Here is a 12,593-nt window from a genome sequence, read left to right on the forward strand (position 1 = left end):
AATTTGACTCAGCACGCATGCAGAGATGTGAATAGGATCTTATAAGCTAACTAACACTTCGTATTGTATTGTTCTGTTCAATGCACTATAAATTCGGAGACGTGGGTGAGGAAGAGATCAGATTTCATTGATATAGCAAAGACCAAACAAAAAGGGGACGAGCTAGGCAGATTGTGGCATCTTCTTGATTTGCTTTAGCAATTCATCGCGTTGTTCACAGGGGTCAAAACAGGTAAGGGCTGGCAGTTGGCAGCAAGCATATATCTCAAATGGTTTTTGCTGCTTGTCTGCTTAACTAGCATGCATGATTGGCTCTATTATTCATTATTTTCTCTACTCAATGAGTTTTAAGAGTATTGACACCATGCATGTATACTGTTTGTTTTAGCACACTAAAACTAAAGCGATGGTATGTTTCATTGTGGAGGCAGACATCAATACTTTTATCAGCTCTTTTTTTTTTTTTTTTTTTACAAGAGAATCTATGGCGATTATTCGAGACTGACCACTGAATAAATCCCGTCCCGTATAACATATATATCATATGATATGCTATATTTTTGTCAATTATTTAAATCTATTATTTTGGTGACTTCTCTTTTTTCTATATAATATCTTCCTGGAAATATATGTTCATCATTGTGTTATAGGATAATATGGTCCTCGTATAATTAGAATCATATGATGAATACACAGTTTTGCGAAAGTTACAATATTGCCACCCTTTTTTTTTTTTTGGATTATATATCAAAATTGTAGTTTATAATAATTACGGGCCACCCTTTTTATTTTGATCGAGAAGATTAATATACTTAACAAACAATTGTACATTCTAAATAATGGATATTCGATCCGAGTGCTTAGTTATAGTGCATGTCTCATAAATCAGGACTAATAAAAAGAAAAGGAAATCTACAGACGGTTGAAACTAATGAAGGAATTTTGCTTGTTTTATGAACTCAATTTCTAAAAATTTCGAAGTATACTTACTTAAAAATTTGAGTTCATAAAAAAAAAAATTATACTTACAGCAACCAAACAAGAATGAGAACCAATTTCAATTGTTACAATTGTATCTTATGACTGTGCTCTTCTCTTCCTTCCAAGTCCATTATGTAGGTTGACATGCGTAAAGATCAAAGGCTGCTGGATAAGAAATTGTGAACTACATGTAAATTGGAGAAGCAGAAACCCAAGTACCCTTTAACGGAGACAGAGAGACTACTTAGATGTCCAATTTGGCTCATCATATTGTCCCGCTGACCAGTCACTAGGCTCCATTAATGAACCTGGAATGATCAATACATCACGTCTAACATATTGTTTGCATTTTCTCATTTGAGATCATGGCTTTGCATTTGAACACTGACGATGACATAATAAAAATAATTACTATTATTAACATTGAAAATTATTTCCAAGAAACTGCAGAATCAATCAATATATTTGAAGTGCGCATCAGAATTTACAAGAGCACCAATTTTGTCCGGGGAGATAATTTTTTAGTTTCCACGATTCTGGCACCATTCCGAGCGGCCTCCTTGGTGGCAATTTCACATGGATGCCCAGGCAGATTATACTTCACCTTCTTGGCCATTTGTTCAAGCCGAGGCAGCGGTAATTCCTTCCATCTCCCAACCCGACTCGGATCTCGAGTGTCCAGAGTTAAGCTCTCCAGGGAAGGACCTGCAGCCTCTATCAAGTGCATGACAAACTCAACATCACTCTTCAACCCAATCCAACCCAAAAATTCCACCTCCTTCAGGCAGCAGTTGTACTTCTGTCCTTCAACCCATTGCCGTGTTGTATCCCCAAATTTGAGCATATCGTCCCAAAACTCTCGATTCATTGACAGCTCCGTTGACTCCCAGCAGACAGTGTACTTGAGCACCAGTTTATGCAAACTCGGAGATGCGTGAATAAATGAACAGAGAAAAAGGATGCTCTGCTCGTATAGTGCAACAAATTGCAATTCCAGTTGTTGAAGATTGCTAAACTGCGAAAAGGTCTTGGGAAACAGGTAAAACTCCATAGCAACCAGTAATTTCAGATCCAAAGCCAATGTCTTGAGCTGTGAGATGGAGAAGGGAACCTGGCTGAATTTGGTAATCAGTAGATCTTGAACAGGTTCTTCCACCGACGCGAAACAGCCCTCGTTTTTGCTGCTTCCTTCAGGGACAGACGGGATACGATGTCTATCAGAATGTCAACCGGTATTTGAGTTATGCAACCCATCCAATCCGTCTTTTATTAGGCCTCGCCTCTTTTTTGACCTTGCTACAGAGACCCTCCCTCCCTCCAAATTTGATGCTTTTAACTTATTCAGCTAGATCTAGATATAAGAAATAAAGTCTCTCAAGTGATGCTATCAGATGTCAAACGGCAAAAGCGATGAATTATTCCCGAAGAAGATCAATAACAAGAATCATAAAAAATCCCTAGGAACGAGGGCTACAACAACACTAACATCATTCTTACTCTTCGCCGATGAAAGATCTGTATTAAATTTAACTCATATAATACATACTTAGTAAAGGAGGAGGTAAAGTCGGATACTTACCAGGATAGGGCGTGCACATGGTTGAAACAGAACAAATCGAGATTTCCTGTCGTGTCCCAGGCTGACTCTGATTTGGATTCGAAGAGGAGGTAAAGTCCGATACTTACCAGGATAGGGCGTGCACATGGGTGAAACAGAACAAATCGAGATTTTCTGTCGTGTCCCTGGCTGACTCTGATTTGGGTTCGAGGGCTCCTCCCATCTAGGGTTGCAAACGAGTCGAGTCGAGTCGAATCGAGTTTTGAGCTAATCGAGCCGAGTCTCGACTAAATTTTACCAAACTCGAATTCGAGTTCGAACTCGACGAGCCGGCAAATTTAAAGCTCGAGCTCAACTCGAATCGATTCGAGTCGAGCTCGAGCTCGAAAAAAAATAAAAAATAATTATTTTATTTATTTTAAAAAAAATAAAATAATATTTTTTTCTTAACAAATAATAAAATATTAAGGATATATTTGTAATTTTACTATTAAAATAAGAAAATAAAAAATATATATACTTAAAATAAAAAAATAAAAAATATTATATATATACACTCAAACTCGCGAGCCGACTCGCGAGCTAACGAGCTAAATATTTTGAGCTCGAGTTCGAGCTCGATTTCGACTTGAGCCAGCTCGAGCTCGATATTGATCGAGCTTGACTCGAGCCGCTCGCGAGCGGTTCGATTCGTTTGCAGCCCTATTCCCATCCTCAACGTTTAAAAGGATTTTTGTTTTGGGATTATTGTTACATTACTCTTTTAACATTCAGTATCACTGTCAATTTCCCCTTCAATATTATCTTTTAGTCGCTTTATTCCCAAAATTAGCAGTCAAATTTAATGTAGTTTGTTAATTAAAGTAAAAAGATATATTTAGCCCCTCTAACATATTATCGCTTTACCCCCATAAACTATAACATTATTATCAATTTACTCCCTAAAATTATTTTTTATATAATTTATCCCATTATTAAATCAATTTAGCAAGTTAAAAAACTTTAAAAGAAAGTACCCTCCTTTTTTATAATAAAAATAATAAAAATTTAGAGTGACTCTTATCCGTTATGGTATCAAGAAAAAGTCAAAGTATGAATTTCTTTCTTCTTGACAATTTTATTAATATTGAAAAAAAAAAGAAAGATGGGGAGGGGAAGAGAGAGAGAGAGAGAGAGAGAGAACTCAATTTTAAAAAAAAATACAAATAACAAAGAATTAAATACTTTTATTATTTTAAAATTATTTCCCTTTTCTGTTTACCAACAAATTCCAATTCTAATCCTGACAATATTAAAGTAATACAATAATGTTATACTCTTCTTTATCTTCTTTCTTTGAAAAATCTAATTTTTTTTCTCATTTTTTTCTATCTCTTTTTCTTTTCCTAATATTAATAAGTGTGAAAAAAGAAATTTGAGAAAACCTTTTATTTTTTATGTTTTTGAATCTCTTAAAGTGAAAAAAAAGGAAGAATAACCATGCCAATATTTTTATTTTTAATTATATATTAAAAAATGGAAACATATTTAAAAAATTTTGACCATACTAGTTAGATTAACGATGAGGTAAAATACCTAGAAAATAATGTTAGAAATTAAAATGATTGTACCACTATAATTTAAAGGGATAAAGTGATAATAGCAATGTATTTAATGCTATAGAATTAAAGGATATTTTTATCCAAAATTTCTTAACATTAGGCCTGTCAATCGGGCCTAATGAGCCGGGCTTTGATGAGTTCAAGCTCAACTCATTTAATTTGAAATATTTTCGGGTTTCGGGCTATGAGTTTTGGGTTCGTAAATGTGAAGCTCATACTCAGCTTACATAATATTCGGGTTGTGAGCCTTAATCGGGTTTAGCCCAAGCTCACTTATTACTCCTTAATTTTCTTAATATAATTACTATAACTATTAAGTTGTAAAACTAATTTAACATTTACAAGACTATAATATTAAAACTAAACATGAACAAATAATAGTTCTTAAAAAGTATATAAACCAAAAAAATTTTCAACAACTTTCCTTAGAAATTAGATTATGGAAGCATAGGCAAATATTTAAACGAAATAATACAAATTTTTTAGACCTTTTTTTATAACAAAATCAGTAGAATGATTTAAAGGAAAATACCCAAATATTAGCATAGTCTATAATTAACTTCAAAAGTTAATGGACTTCTAGAAGGCATAAGGTTTAATGCAAACAGAAATGATATCTTCTTCTAGCTCTGATGATCAAAATTCTTCATGATACACAGTCACTATTTATTTCTAAGCCATTCTCTACATATATACTCCATCCAATTGACTGATATTCCAAATTTTAGATTTTAGACCTAGTAATTAACTGTAATGAAAATATTAGAAGTAAACCAAATTATGAAACACCATGTATTGCCGACATAATTTTGGAACAGTCCAAGTCAAACATCAATCAACTTTTGAGATGGCAAAAGAGGATTTGGATTAAGAGAGGACAACCTTTTCCACGAAATGACTAAGGAAAAAGCCAGCTCTAAATTGAAATACTAAATATTTGCCTATGCTTCCATAATCTAATGACTTCAGTTTAGAAAAGGTCAAGAAGACATGATAAGAACTTTAGTAGAAAATGACTTTTCTCGACTCTTTGGCCCCTCCTTGATTCTTCTTCTAATATTGAATATTGGCTAGTAAGCTCATGTGATCCAAAGGGTGCCACGACATTTACTTTAAAGTTAAAGAAAATTAAGTACCAATTATGTGATCAGAAATGAAATCAGATAAAAGAAATTAATCAATTTCATGGGCTGCATCACACTACCCAACCTATATCCACAGAACTTCTGTACTGTCCCAACGTGTTGAAAAAGTTAAAGTTTTTTTTTTTTTTCTGATAAAGGAATTCGTAACCGTTATTCGAGAGTGTACACTGTCTAAACTCTGCCCCGTGCAATTCTTTATTTCCAAAATGTCATAGATAGGACTGAGACTTATTTTTTTCCCCCCTTTTATTCGATTTTCAAAAGAATAGTCTGTCATTTATTGGATGTCCCAAATGATATTCTTGAATTATGTACCACAAACAAGCAGAAGTTTGCACACTGCAATGCCTGCAGAATATGAAACTGATTTATTTTAAAACGGTACAATTTCTCCAAAATTATGAAATCCATAAATAGGGTTTCTTTATAAATTTCTTATTTTTGCTAACATGATTTTCGAACGTTCTACAAACAAGAGATTTGTCTACTTTTCCATTATATTCATCAGGTAGTCCAAGCCATAGCAAGTCAAGCATCAATCACCTTTTGAGATGGCAAGAAAATATTTGGATTAAGAGAGGACTACCTTTTCATGATATGATTAAGGAAAAGGCCTCAGATTATATTGTTTGATTATGTTTTAACAACATATTAAAGAATTCAATAGAAATTATAGCATGATCAGACTAAAGAATGTATTTTTGAAGAGAGGGTTGTACAACTATGGTTTCCTTCAATTCACGGTGTTCCATCATACGATGTAATCCATTTCTGCAGTACACCTGTTCTGTCTCATGATGGAAATTACAATCTTCGAAAAGCAAAAAGTTTGGTTTTGATTGAGATTTTTTTTTTTTTAATTTCCATAATTTCAGAGTTGAAAATGATTAGACCCTTTAATGGAATAAACATACAAAATTTCCATTATTATGGTAGCTTTCGATGTTACTAATTTATCTGGGCTCCACAGGAATCAAATAAAGTGACTCACTAACCAGATCTTTTTGCTCAATTAGGCGTTTTACTCGATTCCTTATGGAATTCTCCTTAAGATTTTGTAAAAACATATGGTATTAGACGATTTTGAGCAAGTTTAGTAATAATATTTCCCTTTAAAAATCACAGTGACCAACAATAAGATATCATCCCAACATTGAAAATTCCAGTTGAACAATAATAATTGAAGATATGATGCATCCCTTTACCAAAAAAAAAAAAAAAATTCTATTTGCCCATCATCTTAAATTAGTAATCCAAACTTCGTCTTTCCCATTTTTCCCTTTCTTTCCATAATGTACTCAGACGCTTAAGTAAAACAATATGAGCATAAAAAGAAACAACATTCCCAATTTCTATTGCGCCAACTTTTCCCCTCCCTTTTCTCTAACATTCTTTTTCATAATATTGCCCATATATAAAAACAAATTTTAATTGCATTGCTTGAATATGACTTTCTCTCCATGTTTGACGACAAAAATAAGAAGTTAGAAACACAAACCCAAAAAAAAAAGGATTAAATACCCTGGAGAAATTTATTACTAAATTAAACTATTATAATATTGCAGGATAGGTAATTGGTTGGGTTATGGACAGGTGAGCATATGTATATTAAGTTATTGATTAATTATGGGCTTGTACTTTGGCCCAAAGTCACAGCTTCTTATAGTACAAGATAACATCTGCTGAAATTTTGATTGCAAATCACGGCCTTTTGTTTCGCAGCCAAGTTTTTAAAAATCTTGTAACAGACAAACTTGACAAAAAATTTAGCTTCCAAACAAGGCCAATTATTCCATAACTAGACACTAAGCTGACCTCACTCATTGGTAAGAGCATATAAATACAGAGTCATCCTGCTGTCAGATTCAAAACTCGAATGTTGTGTCTGATAGTTGCGGATGGACAGAGTAATGAGAGGGATACGAGGGTTTTCCTTTTTTTTTTTTTTTAAAAAAAAAGAGCATATAAACACAATGTAGTGAAACTAATGCATTAATAACAAATTCCACTTTGCAAAGATTGGTTGGTTGGAATGGTAATTAGCCAATTAAGATAATAGGGAAAGGGTAAATCTGCAATAATCCTTTGCACTTGGGCTAAGTACAGCATCTTAAATGGAGCTTATCATAGAATAAATGACCCAAATGAGTAAATAATCAATTTGGACGACCTTTTTAGTGCTCTTATCGAAACCATTTTTGAGATAAACTCCACTTTACCATACATAAAGCAAAGTCACGTCAGTCAGACAAATGTATAAACACAATCGGGTTTGGACTAAGTATGGTTGGCCTTATGTGCCGTTGATATTTATAATTTTTTTTATGATTTGATTTACCCTCATTTAATTTTGTTGTATTTAATGACGTATAACAAAAGTTACATGAGCATATACTTAATTATGAATACAGTAAAATTTTGAAAGTGTACGTCAAATCGTAAAAAGAATATATCAACTAATTGTGTCTAAATTAGACCAACCAACTGAACCTGCACCGTTCACTACATTCGAAAGAATAATCCAAAATCAATCACATCTTGCGGTCTAACAGAATTTAAACAATTGCCATCCAATCAATCACAATTGCTCTGCTGATAGCTCGGTCAAAAGCAAATGCAATGTTGCTTATCCGTTCATATTGGAGAAACTCACAAGCACACGTGCCTGCTCTCCTCTCCTTGATCCTCATATTTGGGAAAATCGTTCAAAACGTCTCTCACATTTTACAAGATGACTTTTTTCGTCCCTCACTTTTAAAAGTGTAATTTTATGTCCCTTACAAATTCAAATTGACCAAATTTGGTCCCTACTTAGGTTTCTGACTAATTTTTTGCCGGAATCCACTATGTGACTTGCATGTGATCATTTTTTAAGGGCAAAATTGTCAAATCAAATTTTTACATAATTTGATTCATAGTCCATCATATTTCCCCCCATTTAGAAACAGGGCGGGGGGTGGGGGAGCGTACCCCGCTCCGCCACCCGCTTAAAAATATATGTAAATAAATATATGTAATTATATATGTAATATTTAATTTAATTAGTTACAAATTTATGATAATGATATTATTAGTTATATGTATTATATAACGTATATTAGTATATGTAATATAATTGATATTATCAATTATAGTAATAATTATATATGTCTACTAATAGAAATTATTAATTAGTTATACTAAATTTACTAATACATTTATACTAAATCCTTAATTACACTTAATACAATAATATTTTTTTCTCAAAAATAAAAAGCACAAGTACAATAATAATTAGTGATTATATTTGTGCCAAAAGTGAAAACTTGACTACTTTAGTTATATTTATTTCATCATATTGAATTGTACTCAAATAATTTTTGTTTGATTGTTTTTGTAAATTTCATTTGTGAAATTACAATGAATAATAATTTGGTGATGTATTGATATTTTAGTACTTAATTATTTACTAAAATTTAACTATAATAAAATTATATAACAAATTTTTATTAACTCCGTGAGGGCAAGCGACGGCGGGGAGGGGGGCGGAGCGGGGAGAGCGGGGGGAATTTGTAGGCAACGGGGCAGCCCCGCCCGTGTCCCCTGTCCCGATCCTGCGCCGTTGCTATCCATTTTTATTTTATTTTTTTTTGTCAGCAACGATACATTTGTATAACCTACTCTATCCTAATCTAGGGGGAAGGGGAACCTAAGGAGGCTGTGGTAGGGGTTAGTGGGTATACAGACCCAACTAGACCAATGGAGTGCTATGACACAATTCTTAGATTTTTTTCGCTGCTGGTGAGGTTTGAACCCTCACCAACTCCCTGGTGACCACTGAGCCATTGCTATCCATAGATGTTTTCCTTTTGTGTATTTTGATTCAGCATGCAGGACGTCAATAGGATTTGAGAAATATAGGCATTCTCTTTCTTACCCAAAAAAGAGGAAAGGGAAAAAAGGAAAATAGAGATGGTGGATGAGGGAGAGATTGCAGAGTCATTGATATAACTAGACCACAAAAAGTGGATGAGCGCAGACTGCGGCATCTTCTTGATTTGCTTTTGCAATTCATTGCATTGTTCACAAGGGTCGAAACAGGAAATGGCTGGCACTTGGCTCCAAGCATGTCTTAAAGTGATTTTTCCTGCTTGTCTGCTTGACTATCATGCCTGCCTCTATTATTGTTTATTTTGTCTACTCAATCAGTTTTGAGGATTGACACCATGCATGTATACTCTTGCAAAAAAAAAATTAAAAAAATTAAAAAAATGATTTTGGCATGGCAGAGATCAATGATTTTATCTGCTCCTGCCTACGTGCAACATATCATATGATGAGTAACACTTTAATCAATTATTTCATTTTATTCCTTTGGTGACTTCTTCTTTTTTCTGTGTAATATATTTTGAGAAATATAATTTTTATCGTTTTGTTATAGGATAATATGATCCTTGTATTCTTAGAATCAGATGAATACACCGGTTTTCCAAAAGTAACAAGATTTCTTAGGTTTCATTGCTCCCTACGTAAAAGTTTCTCTCCATTTCCTTTTCCTTTGATGATTTTGGATTATTAAAATTTTAGAAAATAACAACAACGTGCCACCCTTTTTTGTTTTGATTTGGAAGATTAATATACTTAACAAATGAACTTTCTAAGAAATGGATAATTATTGTGAGTGCTGAGATAGTGCATGCAAAATAAATCCGGAAGTACAAAAGTACATTCTGTAGACTGTTGAAACTAATGGAAGAATTTTGTTTATTTTAAGAACTCAAATATACGTCTAAGTATACTAACAACAAATACACAAGAACAAGAACAATTTTAATTGTGATGATGATATCTAAGGGCCGTACTCTTCTGATAATGAAGTACAATCTAGTTAATAAAACGTTTCACCTATAATCGAGAGGATACAATTTGAGTCACTTCTTCTAACAATGAAGTACAGACTAGTTAATAGAAACGTTTCACTTATAATCAAGAGGATATGGTTTGAATCATCATAGAAGTAAATAAGAAATCACTATTGATCCTTTAACAAGAAAAGAAAAAAAAATTGGACCAAGCTTTTCTTCTCATTCTCAGTGCATTGCGTAGCTTGACTCCTTTCCTCTAAATTTAGACTATGGAAACCTGTGGCCGATATTGAACCACAAAACGATACTACAATTTTTTTTTTCAACTTTTTGTGGATAGCATAATTAGTAGAATGACTTAAAGTAAAATATTGAAATGCAATATAGACTTCTACAGTGTATAATGAGTAATTCAAACAGCTTACTTTGATATTTTCAGTTGTATAATAGGATATAAGTTCAAATAGAAATGTTTTTTTTTCCCGAACTATGATCTCAAGAATTCTACGTGATCGAATTCGTCCGCTATTTATTCCTAAGTCAAATTTTTTTATTCGATTCTCGATGTAGATTTCAACCTTAATAAAAAAAAAAATTTGCGCGAGTACTTCAAAATTATTAAACTCATAAAATGGGGTTTATCTATAATTTTCTTTCTTAATTTTGCAGCTAAAAGACATTGTACAAGCATCCCAAAATTATGAAATCCATAAACAGGGTTTATCTATAACTTTTCTTAATTTTGCCGACATGAATTTCCAACAGTCCATAAATACATTTCTCTAGTTCCTGTATATTGATCAAGTGGTCCAAGTCGTAAGAAGTCAAACATCAATCACCTTTTGAGATGGCTAGAAAGGATTTAAATTAAGAGAGGACTACCTATTCATCATATGATTACGGACAAAGACAATTTTATAATTATAATTAAATAAGAAAAAGACTTTCCCCTAACATGATAAGAACTTCATTAAAAAATGACTTCTCATCGACTCTTCCGCTGCTTCTTGACTCTTTCCTCTATTGAATGCTGGCTGCTAGGCTCATGTGAGCCAAAGAGTTCCACGACATTTGATCTAAACAGCTTTAAGGTTTTTTTTAATATATATATATATATATATATATAAAACATCACACTTTTTTTTTTTTATTAAAATTGACACTACTGGTAGAAGTTATATCATCAAATTAACATAAACAAATATTAAAGAGCAGAATTAAAAAATGGATATTATAGATCTGAAAATTGGATGAAATTTACACTATAAAACTCCAAAAAATATTTTTAAAAAATAAGGTAATATAATTGTAGCCTCACGAAGTTTCAGGATTATATAATAGTTATTAACTTATCAGAAGTGAAATCAAATTAAACCATATTAATTTGAAGATGGTGTACGTCCACACAATCATACTTCAAAATGGTACATGTACTCCAAAATTATGAAATCCATAAATAGGGCTTTTCCATGCCTTTTTTCTTAATTCTGGCTGACATGTTTTTCAAATAGTCCAAGAATTAGAGATTTGTTTACATTTCCCTATATTAATCAAGTGGTCCAAGTCATAAGAAGTCACTGATCAATCACCCATTGAGACAGCAAGAATAAAGATTTGCATGATCAAGAGAGGACTAGCTTTTCATGATATGATTAAGGAAAAAGCCAATTCTACAATAGTATGAAACAAGAAAAGCACTTCCCACTAACATGATAAGAACTTGATAGAAAATAGCTTTGCTTGATTCTTCAGCTCCTTCTTCCTCGGCTGTATGCTGGCCACATAGCCCCGTGTGAATTAGAGGAAGCCACGACAGTTTTTTCATACTTAAATAAATAAAAGGATTAATTGGTAATTATTGGATGATCACAAATGAGATAAGATTAAAAGAACATTTGAAGATACACATAATTGATTACTATATTTTTCTTCAATTTCCTGGGATGCCATCACACTACCCAACGTGTCGCAAGTCGCAATCTTCAAAAAGTTGAAGTTTGGTTTTAGTTGAGATGTATTTTTTATTTCCAAAATGTCATAGATCAAATAAGATTTTCTTTTTATTGTCATGCCAGATATCCTAGATGTAATTTTTGAAGTAACACTCTATCATTTGGCTCCTAATATGATATAGTTTAATCATTTTTATTGGATAGTCAATAGTTTCTATTGGATTATCATCAATATAATCAGATAAAAGAACATTTTTGTGGACAAGGTACACACAACTACTTGAAGATATTCCCTTCAATTTAATTTCATGGTAAGCCATCACAAGATACAATCCATTTCTGCGTTACACCTTTTTTTTTTTAGTTCTGCTTTACATCTGTACTGTCCCATGATGGAATTTGTAATCTTGGAAAAGTTGAAGTTTGGCTTTAGTTCAGATGTATATTTTATTTCCAAAATGTCAGAAATCAAAATAAGATCTTTTCCTTCTTGAGTTGAGTTATCATGCAAA

The 12,593-nt window shown here is 32.7% G+C and overlaps 1 non-coding gene across 1 annotated transcript; it reads right to left on the reverse strand.

Moving 5' to 3' along the window:
- Window positions 1-1,372: 1,372 nt before the first annotated feature.
- LOC113701411 (uncharacterized) lies at window positions 1,373-2,828 on the reverse strand. The gene is made up of 2 exons (XR_011818029.1): window positions 2,561-2,828; window positions 1,373-2,332 (listed from the first exon to the last, which is right to left on the reverse strand). It is a non-coding gene; the product is annotated as an uncharacterized protein (transcript).
- Between the last annotated feature and the right edge of the window lie 9,765 nt (window positions 2,829-12,593).

The sequence above is a fragment of the Coffea arabica genome, chromosome 7e (assembly GCF_036785885.1).
Source record: "Coffea arabica cultivar ET-39 chromosome 7e, Coffea Arabica ET-39 HiFi, whole genome shotgun sequence".
In the NCBI taxonomy this organism is placed as follows: Eukaryota; Viridiplantae; Streptophyta; class Magnoliopsida; order Gentianales; family Rubiaceae; genus Coffea; species Coffea arabica.